This window comes from Panthera uncia, assembly GCF_023721935.1.
Source record: "Panthera uncia isolate 11264 chromosome A1 unlocalized genomic scaffold, Puncia_PCG_1.0 HiC_scaffold_16, whole genome shotgun sequence".
In the NCBI taxonomy this organism is placed as follows: Eukaryota; Metazoa; Chordata; class Mammalia; order Carnivora; family Felidae; genus Panthera; species Panthera uncia.
Genome location: NW_026057576.1, coordinates 3,644,281 through 3,667,194, shown reverse-complemented (window position 1 = coordinate 3,667,194; position 22,914 = coordinate 3,644,281). Strand labels below are relative to the sequence as shown.

At 42.4% G+C, this 22,914-nt stretch overlaps 1 long non-coding RNA gene across 1 annotated transcript; it reads right to left on the bottom strand.

Annotated features, from left to right (window-relative positions):
- Window positions 1-6,582: 6,582 nt before the first annotated feature.
- LOC125933656 (uncharacterized) lies at window positions 6,583-21,853 on the bottom strand. The gene is made up of 5 exons (XR_007461048.1): window positions 21,069-21,853; window positions 15,052-18,653; window positions 12,966-13,032; window positions 11,443-11,539; window positions 6,583-8,384 (listed from the first exon to the last, which is right to left on the bottom strand). It is a non-coding gene; the product is annotated as an uncharacterized LOC125933656 (long non-coding RNA).
- Between the last annotated feature and the right edge of the window lie 1,061 nt (window positions 21,854-22,914).

Below are 22,914 nucleotides of genomic sequence, written 5' to 3'. Positions count from 1 at the left end.
TCCCCGAGCATACGGAAATTTTGTCGTGCCTCTCTTAAAGAGAAACAGTGAATTAAGTTACTGAATGGTTAATTCCTTCACTTGGCAATTATTTATTGCATGTTGAAGTGGGCCAGATAGAGCGACGAACAGGCTGGAGAAGGTTCAGGCCTCAATGTCAACTCAATCATTTAGTAAAACTTACGTGGACACCCCTCTGCTTGATTGCTGATGTAGTGGAGACTGCACAGTGGAGTGATTTTATTGATGGGGGCTGCATTCTGGGTTATTAGCGGCTCAGTTGCAGGTGAAGTCTAAAATTAGACATTACTCACAGCCTGATCTCTCTCTCTCTCTCTCCCTCTAGGGGCTTCTCTTCCGCTTATGTGTGCTGTCTGCCACCCATTTGACTCAAAGCTCTGTGCTTGTCGGAGTCAGGCCTGGACCACCCACCAGTGCCCCATCAGAAGCTGGCACGTTAACGTGTGTACAGAATTTTAACTAATGAATGGGATGCAACGTATGATCCGGCGTGCCCCGTAATTTACAATTTGCTTTTTAGAGTGTACTTAGACATTTATTTTTCTCTCTTTCGTTTTAAAGTTCGGTCGTTTTCCTGAAGCAAAGTATGCCTTGAATCGTGCGTGCCATTTTCAACATGTATCCGTGGTCTGACCCATACGTGATTTAACTCGAGTATTAACACGCGCTTTTCTGTAGGTGCTGTTGCGGCTCCTTGCATGCGTTTTGCTATTTGGAAAGCTTTTTTAAAATCATGATTCGCACGAATAGGAGGAGGTCCTCAATTATACCTGGATTTGCATTACTTGTTTAATAGGATAAGCCCAGATGTGCTGAGATGGTTTAAACACTATGTATCCCAGATGTGCCTCTGTTAAATCACAAATTCAAGGTAATAAATATGCTGCTGTTGTATGTTCAGTTTCATTAAAATCTATCTCTAGGCAATTTATCTTTATTAATTTGTGATGTTTTTCATTGAAAATAGCCAGAATATTTTGGCCGGGAGATTCAGACTCCCTGCCGACTGCAGAATTGTACATCTGGAAACTCTTTTGAAAGCAGTCCTCATTCACCTTGCCACGGAAGAGCATGCCTCTTTCTTTGTATTTCTATCATTATTTATGACTGTCATTCTAATTCACATACATTATAAAAATTGTGAAAAACACAGTATACAGAAAACTTAACATCAGCTACAACCTCAGCATCACCAACGTTTTCATGTACTTATGGGGCCCCCCGGGGTGGCTCAGTCGGTTGAGCATCTGACTTCAGCTCAGGTCGTGATCTCATGGTTCATGAGTTCGGGCCCCACGTCGGGCTCTGTGCTGACAGCTCGGAGCCTGGAGCCTGCTTCGGATTCTGTGTCTCCCTCTCTCTCTGCCCCTCCCTGACTCACACTCTGTCTCTCTCTGTCTCTCAAAAATGAATACATGTTAAAAAAAATTAAATTATCTCTCTTAAAATTTTCCATTCAGCATTCCATCTAATCAAATGACCAATGTCATTGTGGAGACTGTTAAAAAGCATGTATTAAAGTGAAATCCGGGTACAGTAAAATCCTTTTATTCCCCACGTGTCTTGAGACATTTCTTTTTCCCTTAGTGCTCAGTGCTTGTGTATGTTATTTCCCTTTGCACTTGTCAAGGTTAAAATTATTGGACTCACACAGGGAATAATAACTTTGAGGTTCTCACTCTATAGTCTGTGCCTTAGAAAAGATGCAAAGTAATTGTCTTCATACAATTTTGGCTTGATCTTTGGGCAAGTTACTGTGTCCTAATAGAATCTTTGCCTTTCACAAAAGGTGGCCAACCCAACCACAGTTCTGTTGTCTCTTAAGACATACGTGTCTTCATTCAACTGTCAACACTGAATGGTATTGTGTGATTGAAATTTGCTAAGAGAGTAGAGCTCAAATGTTCTCTCTCACACACCCATAAAAGTGAGGTGATGGATGTGTTAATTAAATAGATTGAAGGAATCTTTTCACAATGTAGCTATACATCAAAATCACCACTATGTATACTTTAAATATTGTATAATTTTCTATGTCAATTATACCTCAAAGCTGAATTTAAGAAAAAAAAAAAAACTACAAAGTAGGCACCTTCCAAATATTTATTGGAAGACTGTTTTCTTTTTAAAAAATATTTTAAATTTTATTTTTGAGAGAGAGAGAGAGAGCGAGAGAGAGAGCACACAAGCAGGAGAGAGGGGCAGAGGAAGAGAGAGAATCCCAAGCAAACTCCACACTCAGGGGCTGGATCCCATCATGACCTGAGCCGAAATCAAGAGTCAGACGCTCAATAGACTGAGCCACCCAGGCGCTCCTTGGAAGAATGTTTTCTAACTGTATTTCTAATATTCAACAAATCTTGATTGCAAAAATGATACAGCCCATCTTAAGTGATAGATATGAGTCTTCAACTGGGAAAATGTCCCTCTTTGTGTTGGCTGCTAAAAGCTTAGCCCAGTATAACTTTCGGATCTCCATTGTCTGCTTGTATATTAGGAAAGAGGCTAAGCAAATGTCTTCAAAGTTTACCCCACCTTTGGGCCTCATTCTGTTGCATTTCCCATTCCTACGCTTATATTTCTTTCCTTTGGTTCATCATTTTGTGGTATTTTAAGCCTTTCATTGTAAACTCCTTGTAACCCATCTGCAATGAGATTTTTTTTTTTTCCAACGTTTTTTATTTATTTTTGGGACAGAGAGAGACAGAGCATGAACGGGGGAGGGGCAGAGAGAGAGGGAGACACAGAATCGGAAACAGGCTCCAGGCTCCGAGCCATCAGCCCAGAGCCCGATGCGGGGCTCGAACTCACGGACCGCGAGATCGTGACCTGGCTGAAGTCGGATGTTTAACCGACTGAGCCACCCAGGCGCCCCGTGCAATGAGATTTTTAAGAGAATAAATAAAATTAAGTAGTTTAAGTGCCGACCTCATGATTAAATTTTCTTTCTTTAAAAAAATTTTTGTCCTCTGAAATCTAATAACTCCATGGAATTTTGTGGGGAGTGCTCACTTTCTGTATTTGTATTTTCCGCATTTGTTTGGCAAGTATAGGATGTACTTGTTGAATGCTAGGAATTAAAGAAGGCTACGTGTATAATGGGTTTCAGTTTTGTAATTCCAATGACTATAACTTGAAATTTATAGTCCCGGCAGCCGTTTCACACACGACCACCACGACCGCCCACAGACAATAGAATCCGAGAGTTGGACCGGAGTTGTCTGATAGCAGAAGGGAAATCTGAATTGCAGAGCCTAAGTGACTCGACTAGGGTACATTGGTTGCCAGCAGGGTGAAAATGGAACTTAGGTCATTCGACTGAACTCACCTCCCCTTTATCTGTGCCCCTTACCATAACAATCAGTCGCCCCAGACATATTTTGTTAGCATGTATACGTGAATATGAAGGAACCCAGAATTCCCCATCCCCGATAGCTTGCAGTCTGCTATTAGAGAAGACAACAATCAGGTTAGCTGAAAAACAAAGCGTGGAATATTCACTGTATAGAAATGGTACTGAGTGCTACAGGTTCTCAAGAGGGTAGACCACATCCTGTTTGAGGGGTGGGAAAGGCCACCCCTCAAAGGTCAGGGGGGGTGGGCTAGGGCTACGGTGCTTTAAGTCTGTGCTTCTCAAACTTTAATGTGCATATGAGTTACTACCAAGAGTACTGCTTCCGGCTCCAGGGTAGGTCTGAAATTCAGCATTTCTCCCGTGCTCCCGGGTGATAGGATGCTGTGGTCCATGGCAAGACTCCAACTTCTAATCAGTAGTCAGGATGCCTGCTTCTTGATCTTTTAAGTGTTCTTAAACTAGGTTTCCCAGATCCTTGAGGCGCCCTGGGGTTGGGAGTAATTCTTATGCAAATAAATTACATTTTAATCTGCCTTAGTTCCTGGGGTTCTAAGGTTAAGATTTTACTTGAAAAAAAAAATGGGGTGGATTGCAAAAATCTCGCCTCTTGAGACCCCGTAGCTCGTGTGTAGCTCCTTAGCTCCGTGTCACTCCCATACAATGAGTATTCTATGTTCTGTTATTCAGCTAATTTGCTTTTTGTTTTCTTTCCGACCAGATTGAAAGCTTTCAGGGATCAGGGACTCCGGATTCCTTACTATTTATGAATAAATGTTTAGAAAATATTTCTGGGCTGGAGCGATTGCTATGGCATGGGAAATAGATAAAGGGGAGTGATTTCGGTCGGGTGACCTAAGTTCCATTTTGGAAACCAATTATTTTGATCACAGGAAGCCATCAAAAAGTTTTGAGAATATCATGGCCAGGTAGATATTCTAAAAAGAGCTCCACTAGTTAGGAGTAGGGTTTAAGACGGGAAGCCAGGAGACCAGGTAAGTTTCTTCCCTTGCAATGCGTTATTAAGGTCGTGGTGGCTTTGCTAGGAAGGTGAAAATGAGAATTGAAACAGAAGGTGGGATTGGAGGAATGTGGGTAGGACTGGGTACCTTATTGGATGTGAGTAGTCAAATGAAGATCAGGGGACTGAGCTCTCTCCAGGATTTGAGGTGAAAAGAAAAGTTTCAATTTTGTCGCACACTTGACCATAGTGGACACTTCTTTCCCTGTCTGCCTGCTTCCTCCATAAATCTTCTGGGAGCAGCCTGGTCCCGGACCCCCTCCTCTGCCCTCCACCTTGTTATCATGGCACAGATTTCCTTCCTTCCACTCTCCTTTTCCACCTTCCTTTTTAAAAATTTTATTTTACTTATTTATTCATTTATTTTTTTTTTTTAATTAGAGAGAGAGAGAGCGCATGGGGGAGGGGCAGAGAGAGAAGGAGAGACAGAGAGAGAGCATCTTAAGCCCCTACTCAGGGCTCAACCTCATGACCTTGAGATCACCTAAACTGAAATCAAGAGTCGGTCACTTAACCAGAGCCACCCAGGCACCCTGCTCCCACTTCCTTTTTCACAGCAATTAACATAATAGTGGTGTGTTTTCCTTTCTTTCTTCAACGCATGAGACTTCCTGGTGTTTTTTCCTGTTCTTTCTTCAACGCATGAGATTTCCTCCCTAATTAGGCTAAGCATTTCTCTGTCCGAGAACAGTTTTTCAGTTATTTTTGCAAACAGAAGGCCCGGCACCAGGTGCCTGAAAAAGGTTTTTGAATGAATAACCATAAAGAGGTACAGTATTTAATTCCTCATCTGCCTGAGTGCCGGTGCTCAGGAAACACACGTTGAAACATCAGTTGCTTCACACTTGCATGAAGACAGACCCTGAGACATCAGCAGAGTCTGATTTGGAGTCTGGAAGAACTGCCACTCACGAGTTATGTGACCTCAGATAAATTATTTAACTTCTCTAGGCTTCTGGGCTGCATAAAAGCTCCATAACTGTCCTTTTAAATGGAGGTAAATATTGCCATCTTCCTTTAAAGATGGCCTTCATCTTGCTGTGTGATGTTTTATGTGTTTCCAAACTGCAATACCAGGGGTAAAATGTGAGTAGATTTAGGTACTTAAGTGGACCTTGAAAACAACCACAGCACAGCAGCTATTTCAGAAGGGATATAATCATCCCCAACTGTTGACACTGGAGAGGAAAAATAAAGACCATTTATTTTTCAGCAGGACACTAAGGGTCCATCGAAACGTGTGCAAATCTTCTTGAGGAAAAGGGGAGACACATTTAATGCCACGACCATCCGAGTCCCTGAATTTGAACGTCATAGAGAGAATCTGGAATGAACTCAAGAGTAGGTGTCGTGAAAATCTGTAATAATAAAGATCTATTGAAACAACTCCCTATTAATATCTAGATACAGCTCTTTCCCAAATGTAGGACATAGAGTTGCATTATTCCAAGAAGACTTCCTCCCATAATAAAATATAATAATGGATATAGAAAGTATAAAATGCTTGCCTCTGAAACATAACTTTTGGACTCGGAGGATAGGACACATAGGATAGAATCATTTTGAAGCCCATAGTATTTGAAATCCCATTTATATTCATAATAGTCCGTACTTTTAAACTTTTAATAGGTCCTTTCATTTCTAAAGAGAAGGGTTCACACATGAACACCATCACACATTTTGTCAGTAGAGCTTCCGGAGAGCACTGAAAGAAAGAAATCAGGAGAATTTTTCCTATTTCTAGTTAATTGCCTTGGAGTTTGCTCCATTTTCCTCTTGCCTCTGCGTGTGCAATTATGGGATGAAACATTAAAATAGAAGAAGATCGGGATTAATCTCAGCTTTGTATAGAACACATGCCAAAACAGCATTGTTTGATGACCTTGGTCAGGGGCAGTGAGCCAGATTCCTTCCAATGCCTTAATTAATCCCTGATACTAAATTAAGTTCTTTTTTTTTTTTTTTTAATTTTTTTTTCAACGTTTTTTATTTATTTTTGGGACAGAGAGAGACAGAGCATGAACGGGGGAGAGGCAGAGAGAGAGGGAGACACAGAATCGGAAACAGGCTCCAGGCTCCGAGCCATCAGCCCAGAGCCCGACGCGGGGCTCGAACTCACGGACCGCGAGATCGTGACCTGGCTGAAGTCGGATGCTTAACCGACTGCGCCACCCAGGCGCCCCTAAATTAAGTTCTTAATATTCACCGGAGTGCAACTGATAACATTACAGCTTCTCCAAGTGCCTCCCAGGGAGTGACAGAGGCAGGGCTGCTGAAACATTTCAGACCTCTACCTTCTATATTTTTTTCAACGGTTCAGTTCTCATAAGGTTTCCAAAGTACAGTGTTTAATAAAAAGCTATTTTAAAACATCATATTGCAGGGACGCCTGGTCCGACTCTTGATTTCAGCTCAGGTCATGAGCCCAGGGTTGTGGGACGGGGCTCCAAGCTGAGTGCGGAGCCTGCTTAAGATTCGCAATCTCTCTCTCTCTCTCTCTCTCTCTCTCTCTCCCTCTGCCCTTCCCCCACTTGCGTGCACGTGAGCACGCACTCCCTCTCTCTAGAAATAAAATAAAATAAGATAAGGGTGCCTGGGTGACTCTGTCGGTTGAGCGTCTGACTCTTGTTTTTGGCTCAGGTCATGATCTCGCACTTGGTGAGTTGGAGCCCTGCGTCGGGTTCCGCACTAACGGCACGGAGCCTGCCTGAAATTCTCTCTCTCTCTCCATCTCTCTGCCCGCCCCCCTCTCAAAATAAAGAAACTTAAAAAAATACGAATAAGTAAATAAAATAAAGTATCTTATATTTTAGGCTATGGCATACTTCAAAATTTTGATGGTTCTACATCACCTACAAGAAAAATTCTAACGCACGGGGCCGTTCACAGTCTAACATCGCTATCTTCCTCATCTTACCCGAGGCCATCGCCCTGTGTGTTCTAAACTGGAATTTATACAATGAGTCCACTGTATACACACTGCTTCCAGGGTTTTTTTTTAACATCTGTTTTCTCTGCTTGGAAAACCACTCCTCCCCTGCTCTTCAAAGCTCTAGGAAAACCTTATGTTCTCTAGAGGGAGTTAGAGCCTAGAAGTCAATAGTAAAGTAGTTCATCCTCCTCTGTCCCCATCATGCTTTGAAAGCACCTCCACTCTGCCTCCTCCCGTGTTGCCATTTAATTATTTATAATTACCTCACCACTACATTTGGAGGCAGAAACCATGTTTCATTCATCTCTCGATTTCCAGTATTTTATACAGAGTGGGCACGTCGCAGGTGATTGATAAATGTTTCTTTAATCCATTACGGTTTCAAACGGGTACTTCTCAAGGTTTGCTGAATTTAAGTGCTTATACTATTCTCTTTACTATTACTATCACTCAACATATCCAAAACACCTACTGGGACTCAGTGACTATTTTAAGGTTTTACAACTCTCAAAACACCATATGACATGAGGTACTCTGATTTTCTGTAACACAGTTCTATCCATTTTATAATTACAGGTTCTTTTGTGAATCTCTCTTAAATGGCATCTCAAAATATTTTACTCCACTGTCAGAGAAGTTTAGATTTCACCACATTATTCTCTGATATGTATGTATGAGAGTAATTATCGGCCAAAGAACTTTCTCAGAAGTTCTGAGAATTTCCTCTACCCAAGACTGTTATGCCTTCGATCTCTCTCGCTTCATTCATACATCAGGTGGTCATTCTTTAACTTGTTTGAAAATCCTTTCCGCTATAGATTATTCAATTATCATACTGAAAATAATGACTTGGTTAGTTCCTTTATTCATCTGCAAACATTTGTTACAGATCTATGTATTATCCACTAGGATACAAAAATGAATCATTATGGTTCTCACCCTCTTGAACTTTGCCCTTGAGGACAGGGAGCAGCTTCTAGGTTTTGAATAGATTCAAGAGAAGGGAACACGTTTTTGCTTGAAGCTTTGCCTCCGTCCGAGAGTGATGCTTTCTGTTTCTAGCAGGGTCAGATGCAAACGTCAAGTTGAGGGAGGGCATTTATACTGTTTCATACGTTCCTCGATGCTCACTTTTTCTTTATTTGCTTATTTAAAACCATTTCATAAACATATAGCCACATCCGTTGCAAAACCATGGTGGGGTAGGTACAGTTAAAGAATATCTGTTCTAGGATATAAGTAGCCCCCCTCAAAGTAGAGCCCCCTCTACTCTTCGGTAGAATCAATTCCTCTCTTTTCCTTATACTTTCAGTAGAATGAGGGGCTTGGATTTTCTTAGTCCAAAAACTGTGCATCAACTGAAATTAGCCACACTCATTTTCACAGGAGCGCAAGAGGAATGTTAGCATAAAAAGGAAGTGGACCGGAAACGGGCTATCGGCTTGTAAATTTGCTCTTACCACAGGTTTGCTCTTACAATTTGTTTCTAATTATTCCCTAGAAATGAAACATGGTCAGCTCAAGCCAGGGAAGCTTTAGGAAACCCGATTCAAGATAATTATACCATGAACAACTAAAGATTTTTTCAAAATAGAATAATTATTTAATGCTAGGTAACATTATAGAATGACAACAGTAAGTTTAATTATTATTATTATTTTTAAGTTTATTTATTTATTTTTGAGAGAGACAGAGAGAGTGTGAGTAGGGGAGGGGCAGAGAGAGAGAGAAGACAGAGAATCCCAAGCAGGCTCCACGCAGCCAGAGCAGAGCCCAGCTTGGGGCCGGAACTCACGACACCGCGAGATCATGACCTGAGCCCAAACCAAGAGTTGGACGCTTAACCAACTGATCCACCCAGGCGCCCCGTAATTATTGCTTTTATCTGCTCTTTTATTTATCAGAGGTGTTTTAAATATAATGTTACTTCCAGACTAATCCTATTGCAACGTTTGGCGTGCATGTAGCTTATTGTCTTTGTCCTCAAAAACCCCTTAACTCTGGCCCCCTTCCCCTGCCTCCTTCCCTTTTAGTCTGCCATATCTTGGTAGGACACACACCTCAGAATTTGTTTCCCCTGAGTCTCTCTTCCTTTAATGTCCTGCAACTTATAAGTTTTTTTCCATCAAGCTGTTTAGAGACAGAGAGTGACTTTCAGAAGCATATTCTCAAATATGTCTGAGTTATTGGGAGGCTGGTTGTCCGGTGGTATGGGACACTGATCCCACACGCTCTGTGCAGCCAGATTTCCTCCAGTCTCCCTAGTGAGTCTCCCGGGTTGGAACACAACCTCTTGACTCCCACTACTAGAGTTCAGGAATTCCTGAACATTTTTGCCAAAATGGCGGCACAATCGTCTCTGGGAGAAGACTCTGTGGAAGCCCCGAGGAGCCACCTGAGAAAGAATTCAAGCCATGTCCATTGCTGAGGGTCATTGAGTTTGTGGGGGGTTGCCTGCCAAGAATCTGTTTGTGGGCCGGGAGGGTATGGCTGTAGGACCTTCCAGGAGAGAACCCAGCCAAGAATGACCCAGGCTTGTGAGACTGATGCCGTCCAGCTTCACTGGTGGGAGGAGTATGAAGTCTGACAGTGGTGGTGGTTGCTTGAACATGTCCCCGGGCCAGCTGAATGCGGGTCTGGGATTAGGGGGACGGTGAGGGCTGTTAAAAAATGGAAAGGACTGAAGTACTGACCTCAGGAGCTCGGAGGCACAGGATGCCTGCTCTGGGATGTGCGAGTGAGAAGGGGACAGGGCACTAGCCGCGGTCTGGCAGTCGCACACTGGCCATCCCACGGTTCCAGCCAAGGCAGGGTGCAGGCGGGGGAGCACCCGGAGCAGTAGCGGGAGGAGGATCCCAAGGACAAGTTCCAGGGCGGGTCGCCAAGGGGTGTCTGCGCCCACTCCCGTACATCTAGTGGTCATCTATATGTCCGGTGGCCACAGAGCCAGTCAGAGCCACGGTGGCCTCTGGCAAAGAATGTCAGGGTCCAAGGCAGGTGGGTGTGGGGGGCAGGCTGCTGCCACGGGGGCCACCACCCCCGCCGCGCCGGGTCACGGCAACTCCGGCAGGTGCGGCGCCCGGCCGGGCAGAACAGCAGAAGATGGTTTTGGTGGCCGCCCAGTTCTGAGAGAAGGCGGAACATCCCAGTAATTCCCAGAAATACTTCTGGAGGAGGGCGAGGGGTCAGACAATATCTGAAATCCTGAGCCGGCACATGCGCTGAAGCCAGGATGAATTGGCCTCTACTTAGATAAATAGCAATCAAGGAAGGGACGTCGTGGGATTCTTCACCGTGTTCATGTCTCCGTGTAGGGTCTGTGAGTTGTGCCCACGTGTCTAGTGCTCCATGAGCCATCTGGGCCTTCAGAGCTGACTTTCTGACCCTATACACCTTCACACCGCAAGAAACCCAGAGATCAAGAGAGGAGAGCCCTCACCAAGACAACTAGGAACGCCCATTTCTCCTTCCCTCCTAGTTTACCCCCCCCCGCCATTGTTATGGGATATGGTTACTATAGTGATGTGAGAGAGAAAAATGAGAGAGAACCGTGAGTGATGTTTCAATAAGATAGGGTTCGGCTGCGTTGATCCTGCGAGCTGAACTTGAGACATCATCTCACCTAATGCCTGTGATTCTGACGTGTGTCACGAATCAATAGCGCATCCCGAGCGTCTGCAGGTCAATCGGTCTCTGTCTTTGCTGTGGTTTCTCATCACCACTAAGGGAGGAGTGTCTGTAAGTGTCACACTGCAGGTGATGGCACTGATAGTGGCATGATGCCCATCTCGCGTCAGGTTCTAGAAATCCGGTGGTTCGCTAGACAGTAAAGCCCCCGTTCTCCTAGAGTTACATGCTAGTGGGTAGGAGACAGACAACTGAACGGGCGAGACCGTAATTTCAAAGCATGACAAATGCTAGGATGAAAACTAAACTGAGTGCAGGGATTGAGTGAACTTGGATTTCTGCCGAGAGCAGTGCCTTCTGGATAGAGACTGAGATTTCCGGATCTATGGTGAGGCAACGGAGTGAGTATGAATACGGTGGCCTCCAGACAGGGACACCTCCAGACAGGGACACCTGTCATTTAGAACATAGATTTACTATTCTACTCACATTTGTATGTGAAAGAAAAATCACGTAGTAGGCGGAAGTAATTAGTGAACCACTGACTGTTCTCTTAAGCGTCTGGATTTAAAGAGTGCTTTTGCATCTGGAAAATAGAAAGGAGGAAGGCAGAGTCCTTGACAAACATGAAATCTCTCTCGTTCCTCTAGAATTACTTAGCCCCCCAAAACCACATTCCTCACTTAACAGTTTTCTTGACCAGAGGCTGCCATGATTGTGCCAACGTTTATACCAAAATGTTGACAATAACTACCGATCGCTGTGTCTGTATTTCTAGGGTCTTTATAACCATTACCTTCAATACAGCAATCCATTTCATTATCTGTAAGGTTAAGGCTCAGAAAGCTTACGGAAGTTCCTTAAATTTACACTGCTAGGTAATAATGCAAATGGATTACAACTCAGATCACGTTGCAATCTGTCTATCCTTCCTGCCACCCTCATGGTACCTTTGCACCTCGGAACTTCACTAGCATCCTCAACATTTTTTCCCTATCAAGCTTTCTTCCTTTACCACAGGTAGGCAGGACTCGGTAAATTCCAGTTTGATTTGTGTGCCTGGGGACTGCATCAGGAACTCGTGTAGTTTAAAAAATCTGTAATTGCGCAATTCTTTCAGCTTTCCACCTGCTAAGCCATTTTGCTGAGAACATTTATAAGTTGAATTTGATCCTGTTCTCTATAGTGTGCATGTAGAGATATCACAAATTTTAGAACCGACCAAATTTAGCAACAGGAGGAAATCAAAGATGCAAAGTATTTGCATAATCCACACAAAACCACTCAGCTCGGATTGAAGATGAGTAAACTGAAGTCTATATACACTGGAAAGAAAAGTTTTATATTTCTGAAAACTGTGGGTAAAGCTTAGAATGTCTACACTGTATGACATTATATGTACCACTTTAAAAAGATGCCACACAGAGATGATTCGAAATTCAGTATGTGATCATACTTCTCATGTTCTCCTTGAATCTAAATTCTTAACATTTTAGGGAAAGATTCCAAAACCAACAGTGCATCCAGAGTGATGATAAGGTATTTGAGTTTTATGGTCAACACTTTTCCTCCAGTTTGCCGAACCACCGTGTTCAAGAGAACATGTCCATTTATTCTAAATTGATTTACTGCTAGATCTTTTGCCTGCCTGGGTTCTCGCAGTGAGTTGATGCTTCAAGACAAAGGAGAATTTTGAACAAATAACGATAGAATTATTCTGTCAACCCAGCTCTCTTCACGAACGTTCATCTGCTTACCTGCTTTGGGGTGGAGGTGATGTGACCACACTGACCCAAACTTAGAATTTAGCTTCAGGACCTGCTCAGGATGATGACATTTTAGATTTTTCACTTACTATTATAGAACCTTGTTACATTACTTCGTCCTAGTAAGTGGGGACAGGGGGATGATTTTGTTTAGTCATAGTCTGTGGGGTAATAAATTCACTTCTCTTCTTGGTAACAGATTTCCTCCTGCTGATAGAGGATAAATTATTTGAAACACACTCTTACATGTCCAGTCTTCCATTAGATCATGAATTCCTCAAGGAAAAGGACAGCATGTATTTCTTGTTTTTCCCTGTAGAGCATAGGATAATTGGTAACATTTTTATTGGTTGAGTTAATGAAATGGAATAGGACTACATCAACACATTTAGCAATGTATTTTTCCTTCTGAATACTTTGCCATTTTCAATGAATTATAACGCCATCCCTCCAGCCATTCAAACAGGACAAACAAGCAAGTCAACGGACAAAAAGCCAGTGTCACCAGCAAAACGCTGGAGTCATCCCAAGCCTTCATTTTTAGCTCATGCTTCACATCCAACCCAATGGTTATTAGGTGCAAATCGAATTGGTTCTACCCTCAGCATATATCGCAGAATTCCATCCCTTCCCTTCTTCCCTCCTGCTACTGTAAAGTTCCTTTCCCTCCTTTGCCAGGATTATTAAAATTGCTTCCTCACCAGTCGGTTCTGTTCTCGTCTCCTTGTGGTCTGCTCGTAACACAGTAGCCTGTGTGATCCTTGAAAATCGTAAGTCACATCACTGCCATCTTTGTATTTAAATCAGGACATTGGCTTCCCACCGTGTTCAGAGTGAAGCCGGGTCATTCCAATCGGGCTATAAGGCCCTGCATCAACCTTATGTCATATGGCCTCTCCAACCCCATGCCTGCCTTGCTTCCCTTGTTTATTGTGCCGTGGCCACACTGGCCGGCTTGCTGTTCCTTGATCATACCAGGCTCCCTCCCTCCCAGGGCCTTTGCACTTGCATTTCTTCTCCCTGAAAAGTGAGGGATATCCACGCAAGTCATCCCTCACTTCACTGAGGTCTTTCTCAAATGCAGTTTCCCAGGGAATTCTATCAAATATCCACGCTGCTCTCACCCAACTCTTCCCTGCTTGTGTTTTTTCTTTACCACTTAGTGCTATATATGCCCTTAGAGATTTACTTGTCTTTATTTTATGTTTCACTAGGAGCTTCCCTAGAAGTTCCATAAGGGAAAGGATTTTTACTGGTGTCTCCATCTGCTTGGTTTGTTTCCTTGTATAGGTTTTATCTGTTAGGAAAGATATAATACAGGCGTCTTCCTATTCTGGGCAGGATCTACATTATCCTAATTAACAACTCCAGGAAGGAGGAAGACAGTTTCCCCCAACTCTTCTGGTAGAAAGTATGAAGATTATTTTCTAGTGGCAATGTTCTGTGCCATGTGCCAATTGCAGGGGAAACTGGAGGAAAAATTAGCCATGTTTAAAGACAACATACATTCTCATATTGACATATTGTGTAAGGACAGAGTAGCTGGACACACAGTATTCCTTTAAGAATTTGTGAGCACAAGAGAATCTCAGTGCCTGGGCTGAATTGCTTGGAGACCTTACCATATAACTACACAAATAGGAGTGGCTGGCAAGGGAGGAATGCACCAAAAAGCAAAAGCCAGTCTAGGCACAACCAGAATATAAGACAATCCAAAAGAGTTCATTGCGTGGAGATCTCGACCCCAATGGTAAATATTTTTGCCTTGCTTTTTACAAGTAAAATAGGGTATTTCAAAGCTCCCGGTGGGTAGTATAATTTTTGTCCCAGCTGAGATTTTGTTTTTCAGTTTTTAAATGTGAACGTAGTTGGCACGTGTGACATTGGTTTCAGGTATGTAACAGTGATTCAACTTCTCTACACATTATGTTACGCTCACCATAAGTTTAGCTGCCATCTGTTCCCATACAACATTATTAAAATATCATTGGCTATATTCCCTAATGCTGTAACTTGTATTCCCAGGACTCCTTCATGCCGATAAGAGGTTTGTATCCAAAATATATAAAGAACTTGTACCACTCAACACCAAAACACAAACGATCTGATTTTAAAATTCAGGGCAGAAGACCTGAATAGACATTTTTCCAAAGAGGACATCTAGATGGCCAACGGACACATGAGAAGATGTTCAACCTCGCTAATCATCAAAGAAATGCAAATCCAAACCACAGTGAGATATCACTTTGCCCCTGTCAGAATGTCTAAACTTTAAAAGGCAAGAAATAACAATTGTTGCTGAGAATGAGGAGAAAAAGAAACTCTCACGTACTGTTGTTGGGAACTGTAAGTTGGTGCAGCCACTGTGGAAAACGGTGCGGAGGTTCCTCGAAAAAATTGAAAGAAGAAATGCCATGTGACCCAACAATTCTACGACTGGGTAGTTACCCAAGTGCAATTCGATTGCAGAATGTATATATACCCTCCTCTGTCTCCAGATGTAAAAACACAACGGCCTCTGTGGGGGAAGAGGGTTGGCAGAATTTAACATGATCATGGTTTTCAGATTGAATGTATGCAACATGTTGAGCGTCTTTGAGAGGGGTTTTAAAGCAAGAATCTCTTATGGTGCATAGGTTCTTGGGTTAGTAGATTTTAGATTGAGCTTTTCACAAAGGCATAAAAGGAAATCGGGATCTATGACTGGACGGAGTTATAAAATATATTCTATGTGGAAAGATTTCGTGTTTATGTTCATAGCCACTACACGTGATGCTGAGGCTTTTCCTGGGGACATAGAATCCTCCAGAATCCTGCTGTTGGCTAACTTCTAAGGCAGGTCCAGAGGCCAAGTAGATTGAGATCACGAGAGACCCATTGCACTTGGGCTACATGGAGACTATAGATAAGTGAGTCTGAGAAGCTGCAAGGTGATAAGCCAGACTAGAGTGAATGAAAGAGGGGAAACTGAGGTGTTCAATATAGACAACTCACAACTCACTGGAGAATTTGATATAGGAAAGGACAGAAGCTTGGGATGGTATCGCCAGAGGGGAATAAGAGGCCAAGGAAGATTTCTGCAAAGTTGGGAGGTAAGAGAGCAGGTCTGTATGCTGATGGGAATGATCCAGTAAAAACGGGTGCAGAAAAGATGGGGCACCTGGGTGGCTCAGTCAGTTGAGTGTCTGACTCTTGCCTTCAGATCAGGTCATGATCCCAGGGTCATGGGATCGAGCCCTGCATTGGGATCTGTGCTGAGTGTGGGGCCTGCTGAAGATTCTCTCTCTCAATCTCCCTCTGCCCCTCTCCCCTGCTCATGTGCATTGCATGTTCTCTCTCTCTAAAATAAAATAAAATAAAATAAAATAATGCAGAAGAGAATTTAATGGCTGCATATATTTCTTGAGAAAGTGAGAGGGCTAAGGATCCAGGGCTTAAGTGGAAAGACTGGGTTTCAAAAGGATCAGAGAAACTTCTCTCTTTGTATCCAGAGAAGGACTGAGCATATGTGTGCAGATATCGGGTGGAATGAGAACGGACCTTATGGTTTGGTTGGTTCGTTGGTTTCATTTCTTCAGTGGGGTCATCAGGTATGAGAGAGGATACAGCCTCTGTAGGAGTGTCTCTCAAGAAGCAGGTAACTAACCCAAGTCTCGATTTCCTAATCTGTGAAATGGAGATTCTACTAATGGTTGTCGTCAGGACTGCTAATCTGTGTAAAAAAGTTAGCTCAGTTCTTAGCACAGAATCATGCAACAAATGCTGATAATTTTTGTCTCTTATAAACAGGCAGCCTCATCTTCACCATCATTGAGGAGGAAGCTCTGTAACTTCACATCACAGTATAAACCAGGCCTGAGGAAGGGGCATGAGCATCGGTGTTGATCGTAGTGAAGCGAGTAACTGGGGAGGTTTGGCGGAAATCGGATCTGTTCAAACATATATGGTGTGAGGGTTGATAAAGCTAATAGTTATTAGGACACTATAATTTCAAGGACTCTTGGAATAGCATGTGCATAAAAACTGCAAAAAAACAACTGAAAAGGGACAGTATTATTCATTAAAACTTGAACTTAGAGGCGTAAAAAATTTAACATCTATTTTAAGCTATGAATGTATGTCGGCTTTGGTTGAGTCGGCATCTTTGAAAACTTTTTATAATCTGGAAAGTTACTCAGCAGAAAAGGAGCGTGTGTCATGAGCAAGACTTCATTCAAGTCAAACAGAGATTTATTTATTGCCTCTCACTTAGAAGGACTTCGTTGTGAGTATTTTGAAATGAACGTGTCAGAGCTGCAGTTACGATTGATTTGTTCGCATGATTAAGATTTCTCTGTTTGATGATCCTGAAACCTAAGATTTTTGGAGTTACTCTCATCAAAGCAGCTGTTCCGGCTTTGGATACAGGCTCAGTGTGAGAGTTGAAAACGAAAACTGTCTTATAGCCTCAATCAGTACGCGCTTCACCATTAAATTCCGTTGCTTCTGATGTTTGAAAAAAACACAGTCAGCCCTTTAAAAATGTTATTTTCATCTGTCAGATGGATGTCAAAAGTTTTGAATGCCACAATGAGGCAAAAATATTAATATCAAATATATTGATATTGATATATTGATATCAAATATCACAAACATCCTATAAACGTCTATGTTTATTTTTTTAAGGAACGCTGCTTTTCAGTTTCTCCCTCCCTCCCTCCCTCCCTCCCTTCCTTCCTTATTTCCTTCGTTTTTGTTTCTTTGTAAATGTTTATATTCTTTTATCTGTGCATGCCTTTCAACTCAGATCACCAGACTGCAGGACGTAGGAACCGAAGGAATATCTCTTTTTTCATCTGAATTTGGCAAAATAATTTAAATGGCAAAAATAATTTATAGATGGTAGCAATGATCTGACATGGCTATTCAGATAGGTGCAGAATGTGAAGCAACTCAGTGATTTTACGTTGAGATTTTCAAATTGTGTTTCTCTTAACAAAGTATTGAACATAAATGATCTTAAATGGCGCCATTTTACTGGTCTTTTCTGTCCCTTCCTGTCCTGGACAACGTCTTGGCCAACTTTGTCTCCCCCGTACTTATTTCAGGATACCTCATTTGAAATTCAAAATAGTATTTCAGCCTCCAATGAATACCATTGAAATCAGTGAGTACTGCCTGAGCCCTGCAGACGTCGCAGGGAAAATAAAAGCTGTGGGTGGACAATACCTCGGCCTCTTACCCATGTTATCCCTGGCCAACCCCTTCTCGTCAGTGTCAGTGGGGGAAATGGCTTCTCCCTGTGCCATCCATGTGCCCTTGATTCCTTGAGCTTCGGCCCTCTTTATTATTTCATCTTCTCCTTCTTTACAGCCTTTGTCACGCTATTTATATTCAAGAATTGAAAAACAGCTGTTGCTAATCTAATTCCTCACTTAGCTCTTAAAGTTAGCTAAGAGCTATTTTTCTCCCTGTCCTATAAATGGGAGTCTAAGAGTGTTCTTTTCGCGAGTCCACTGACACCCGCTTCAACCTTTGCTCATTCGCTGCAACCATCCCCATTCATGACCTTCTTCTAGCTGTTGAATTCAATGAGTTTTTCAGCCTTTCTCTGACACCCGTGGGAATAACCCCGTCAAAAACTGCTGACCTGAAGGTAAGAGAAGCTGATGAGACCGAGAAGAAAGGACTTCCAATTAAGATCCATCTTTTTCCTCTGAGAAATGGCCATCTACAAAAAACACGTGTGGGTTTGGTCCTGTCCGTCATCTCTGGGGTTATGTGTGCTATTTAAATGTTTGTACAACATCTCAACAGTCTGCTTTTCCTTCTGGGTCTTTTCTCCTTCTCCCAAGGTATGATTTACTTACCCCATTTCTGCCTTCTGCTCATGTGTGTGACTGTCATCAGGCTGCTGCACCAAGCATGGTCAAGTGCGGGCAGGTTACCTACAGTCTGTGCAAGAAAGAACAAGTTCCATGGACGCTGTCCATTTGTAGCTGGGGAAGGGTCTCCAAATTCCCCTTTTAACCTGGACGTGACCTGAATATCCGCATGAGCCCCTGGATGGAGCAGTAGCGTTTAAGGGTTCAAAAGCCAGACTCCAGGCTCTGGAACCAGACTGCCTGGGTGGATGGAACAGTTCTGCCCCTTGGAAACGTTACTTAACACTCTGTCCCTCAGTTTCCTAATCTGTAAAATGGAAATAGTTATAGTTATTATTTGTGTTAAAAGAGATAATCCATGTAAAGCATTTAGGAAGGAGCTTGATATTTCGTGAGCACTCAACAAGCTTTAGCTGATATTAGTATCAGAATTAAAATTGGATGGGGAGCCTGGGTGGCTCTGTCAGTCAAGCTTCCGACTCTTGATTTCAGCTCAGGTCAAGAATGGCCGGTCTGTGTTGACAGTGTGGAGTCTGCTTGGGAGTTTCTCTCTCCCTCTCTCTCTACTCCTCTCTCTCTCTCTCTCTCTCTCTCTCAAAATAAATAAATAAATGTTTAAAAAATTTTTTTAATGTTTATTGTTGAGAGACAAGGTGAGACAGAGCACGAGTCTGGGAGGGGCAGCAAGGGGGGGTGGGTAGTCACAGAATCTGAAGCAAGCTCCAGACTCTGAGCTGTCAACACAGAGCCCGACGCGGGGCTCAAACCCACAGACCGCGAGATCATGACCTGAGCGGAAGTTGGCTGCCCAACCAAATGAGCCACCCAGATGCCCCATAAATAAATAAATTTTTAAAAAATAAAATGAAATAAGAAAACTAGAATTGGGATGAGGATAATAATAGCATGAGAATTTGTATTAGAACTGTCACTGGGCTGCCTGTAAGCCCACCAGTGACACCCCATGTGTACATTTTGAAGATGAAGAAAGAAAGAAGAGACCAGAAATTACAGCAAAACTGGGTGAGGCCACAGTAAATGACAATTGTTCATGTGGAGGCTGCATTAATAGACATACTAAGTCAGGATATATCTGCCTTTAAATGATAAGTGGATGTTTTACAAATATCACATGTCTTCATAGTCAAGAAATTCCAATTAGCTTAAAAGGCAAAATCTCAGCCATAAACCTAATATCTTTTGGGTGCGATTCATGCTCTCCTCTGTTGAGTAACTTACCTGCTGACATTTAGAATAGTAAATTAATAGCTGTTTTTAAAAGCTGACAAAAAGATATTTCTATTCTACCTAGTTTGGAAAGGACCTGAGGTTATGTGTAGCCCCTTTAAAAATTCTATTTCCATAAACTATGCTAAGTTGTTAGTTTTCTATTAGGTAAGACATTGCTCTTTGTGTAAATGTGAAGGCATATTTTGCACTAAATCGTGGTGTGCAAAGTCTTAGCCATGACTCATTTTCCTCATTTACAAAGCAAGGGGGTATACTAATTACAAGATCTCTCACATCTCTTGCAGTGTTATTATCGGCTATGTGACTCTTGAGTATAAAGCAATTACACAGATATATCCTCAAGTTACTGTTGAGTTATTGTTGCCAGAGGGTGCTATAATCACATTGTGTAGGAAAAAAAATCATGGCTCAATCAAATGGAGATTTGCTGTTGGTTTTCAACTTCAATTCTAAGCAGATAGTGACTTCAAAAGGAATTTAAAGTGTCCCCGACATCGACATTGTTCTAGTCACAAAAACACTGATTGTGTTGGAGAGAACAAAAATCATACAGTGGTTTACAGTGGAAGGAAAGAGAGCTGTAGCAACTCAACTATTATCTGTGATTGGCTTCTGGGCCAGGTTATACAGTCTGGGCACACACCTAATTATTTCCAGATTCCTACTGAAGCGATGAAAGAAGTTTGGAGAGTAAAGAAACCCCCACAGTAGTGCTGGAAACTAGAGAGAGGGGGAAACTGGACGTTGGATTTGATCAAGTTTCTTCAACTTAAGATCTGGGTGGGGTCAGCGTGGAATAAAGGCAACCCAATTAACAATGCTATAGGAAGGGAAACTAACCAAGTAATCACGGGACCGCAAGTGAATTTCACAAATCCTCCTTCTGTGCATTGCTACTGCAACAAAAATATAAGCACTTGAAAATGAAAATAACATTCTCTAAAATAACAATTCGGTAGAGAGGAAGTTACTATAGTCATTGGTAATTTATAAGATCAAAGGAGAATAGTGCACGTAAAATTTTATAGGATAGAGCAAAATTGAAAATGAAGAAATGAAAAACCGTAATGAAAATGTATGGCTTAAACGGTTTTCACTATTTAGTAAGAAAAAGGAAAAAGGAAAAAACGCAAGAATTTAGCTTTTGTTTTCTCCTGCTGTCTTATCAGTAGCATTCGGAATAGTGAACGTTCTAGAAACAACTTTTCCTTAGTAAACAGGACACGGCACTCACCTGGTTATCTGCCTGGGTCCCCACCGTGCCTCCCATGCCCCTCTGCCATTCTTAATAGTGGAGGCTTGTCCTGAGCTCCAACCCGTTCTACACATCACACAATCTTGACGGTTTCATCTATTCCTATGGCTTTAGTGACCTCTGACATGTGAGTGGTGCTCACGGTTACATTCCAAAACACAGTCCTTTCGCTGAATATTTAAATGCTTATTTCTGTCACCTGCACTGTTAACCACCTTAACCCAAGTTTTTATCGTTTTTTGTTTAAAAAACCTCGGAAGAATTCTCTGGCATTTATTCCTGTCACCCTCTGATCGACTCTCCAAGATTAGTCAGAAGGAACTTTTAAAATATGCAAATATAATACGCCACTCCTCTGCTCAAAGCTCTTCAATATGTTCCCGTTGCTTTTCTGATAGAGATAAACATTTTAAGCATGGCCTATAATATCCTTTCTAATCTGGCCCCTGCTTATCTCCCCAAGCTTGTTATTGAGACCTTCTTCCCCTTGCCAGAACATCTCTTGGGGAATGTGCTCGTTGCTGGACTTAAACATTTTTGCAGCATATTCCTTCCTCTTTCAGTAAAGACACAGCAAAAAAGCTTATTAAAACCGATCCAGGGGCGCTGGATTGCTCAGTCGGATAAACGTCCCACTCTTGGTTTTGGCTCAGGTCACAGTCTCACTGGTTTTGTGAGTTTGAGCCCCACGTCGGGCTCTGCACTGACAGTGAGGAGGCTGCTTGGGATTCTCTGGCTTCCCCTCTCTCTGCCCCTCCCCCACCTGGGTTGTCTCTGTCTCTCTCAAAACAAATAAATGAACTTAAAAAAAATTATTTTGAAAACCTATCTAAAGTCTAAGGTGTTTGACAGACTTTTGTCCTATTTTTATGTGTCGTTCTATTTAATTTCTTATTCCGTGACTCCCAAAGCCAATCCTAGAGTTTGTACTCATGTACGTTTATATCTGCTGAATACTATGTTTCTCACCATACCTCTTGTTTTGCAAACAGTGTGTTACTTTAGCTACACATTACATCATATTGCTTGGGACCTTTATGTAGAGGACACTGTTGTTTCCCTGTGCCTCTCCTGTGCACCTTCTTGTGGCCACCCCTGACTCATCATCTAATGAGACGCTACATAATGCCATGGCCCTTACAGCATCCACGCTAAGTCAGTTTTTCTAAGTCCTTTCTATGACTTTTTATGGAGAAAAATTCAGCTAAGACAAATGAAATACTAAGGGATAAGATTTGTTGGATAGGTTTGAGCTTTGCAGAAGCACAAACATTGTAAAGTCTAAGGTTTGTTTTACTCCATCCCTGCAAGAACCGATTTTTGCCTCTTTGAAGATGATGTCGCACCATTAAAAATGCACATTCAGATTGAGCACGTCAGCCTTGAGAAATTGTCCTTCTGACGGGGAGGGCGGCCAGAGGGTATTTTAGGGACTTGTTCCTGGAAACTCACCCTGGAGTCTTTTTCTACAGTCCTCTCAACAGCTCCATGGGGCACTTATAGCTACAAATAACTTCTCTTCTTGACAAACCAAAAATGGAGTCTTCAACCACGTATCCTGTATATTGCATCGTGTGACTGAGTCCTAAGCCGTGTACGTGTAGGGTGAAGTTCCAAGAACGACTGGGGAGTTGTAAGCTGAATAATTACCAGAGTTAACATAAGGTGGGAATACCTTTAATTTCTAAAAGGTCAGAGTGAACACCTGGGATACTCAGGGGAGATATTAGAGTAATATTCTAAATCCGCCTGTATTTTTTTAATTTTAGAGATAAAGAGAGAAAGCAGGAGTGGGGGAGAGGGGTGAAGAGAGACAGAATTTTAA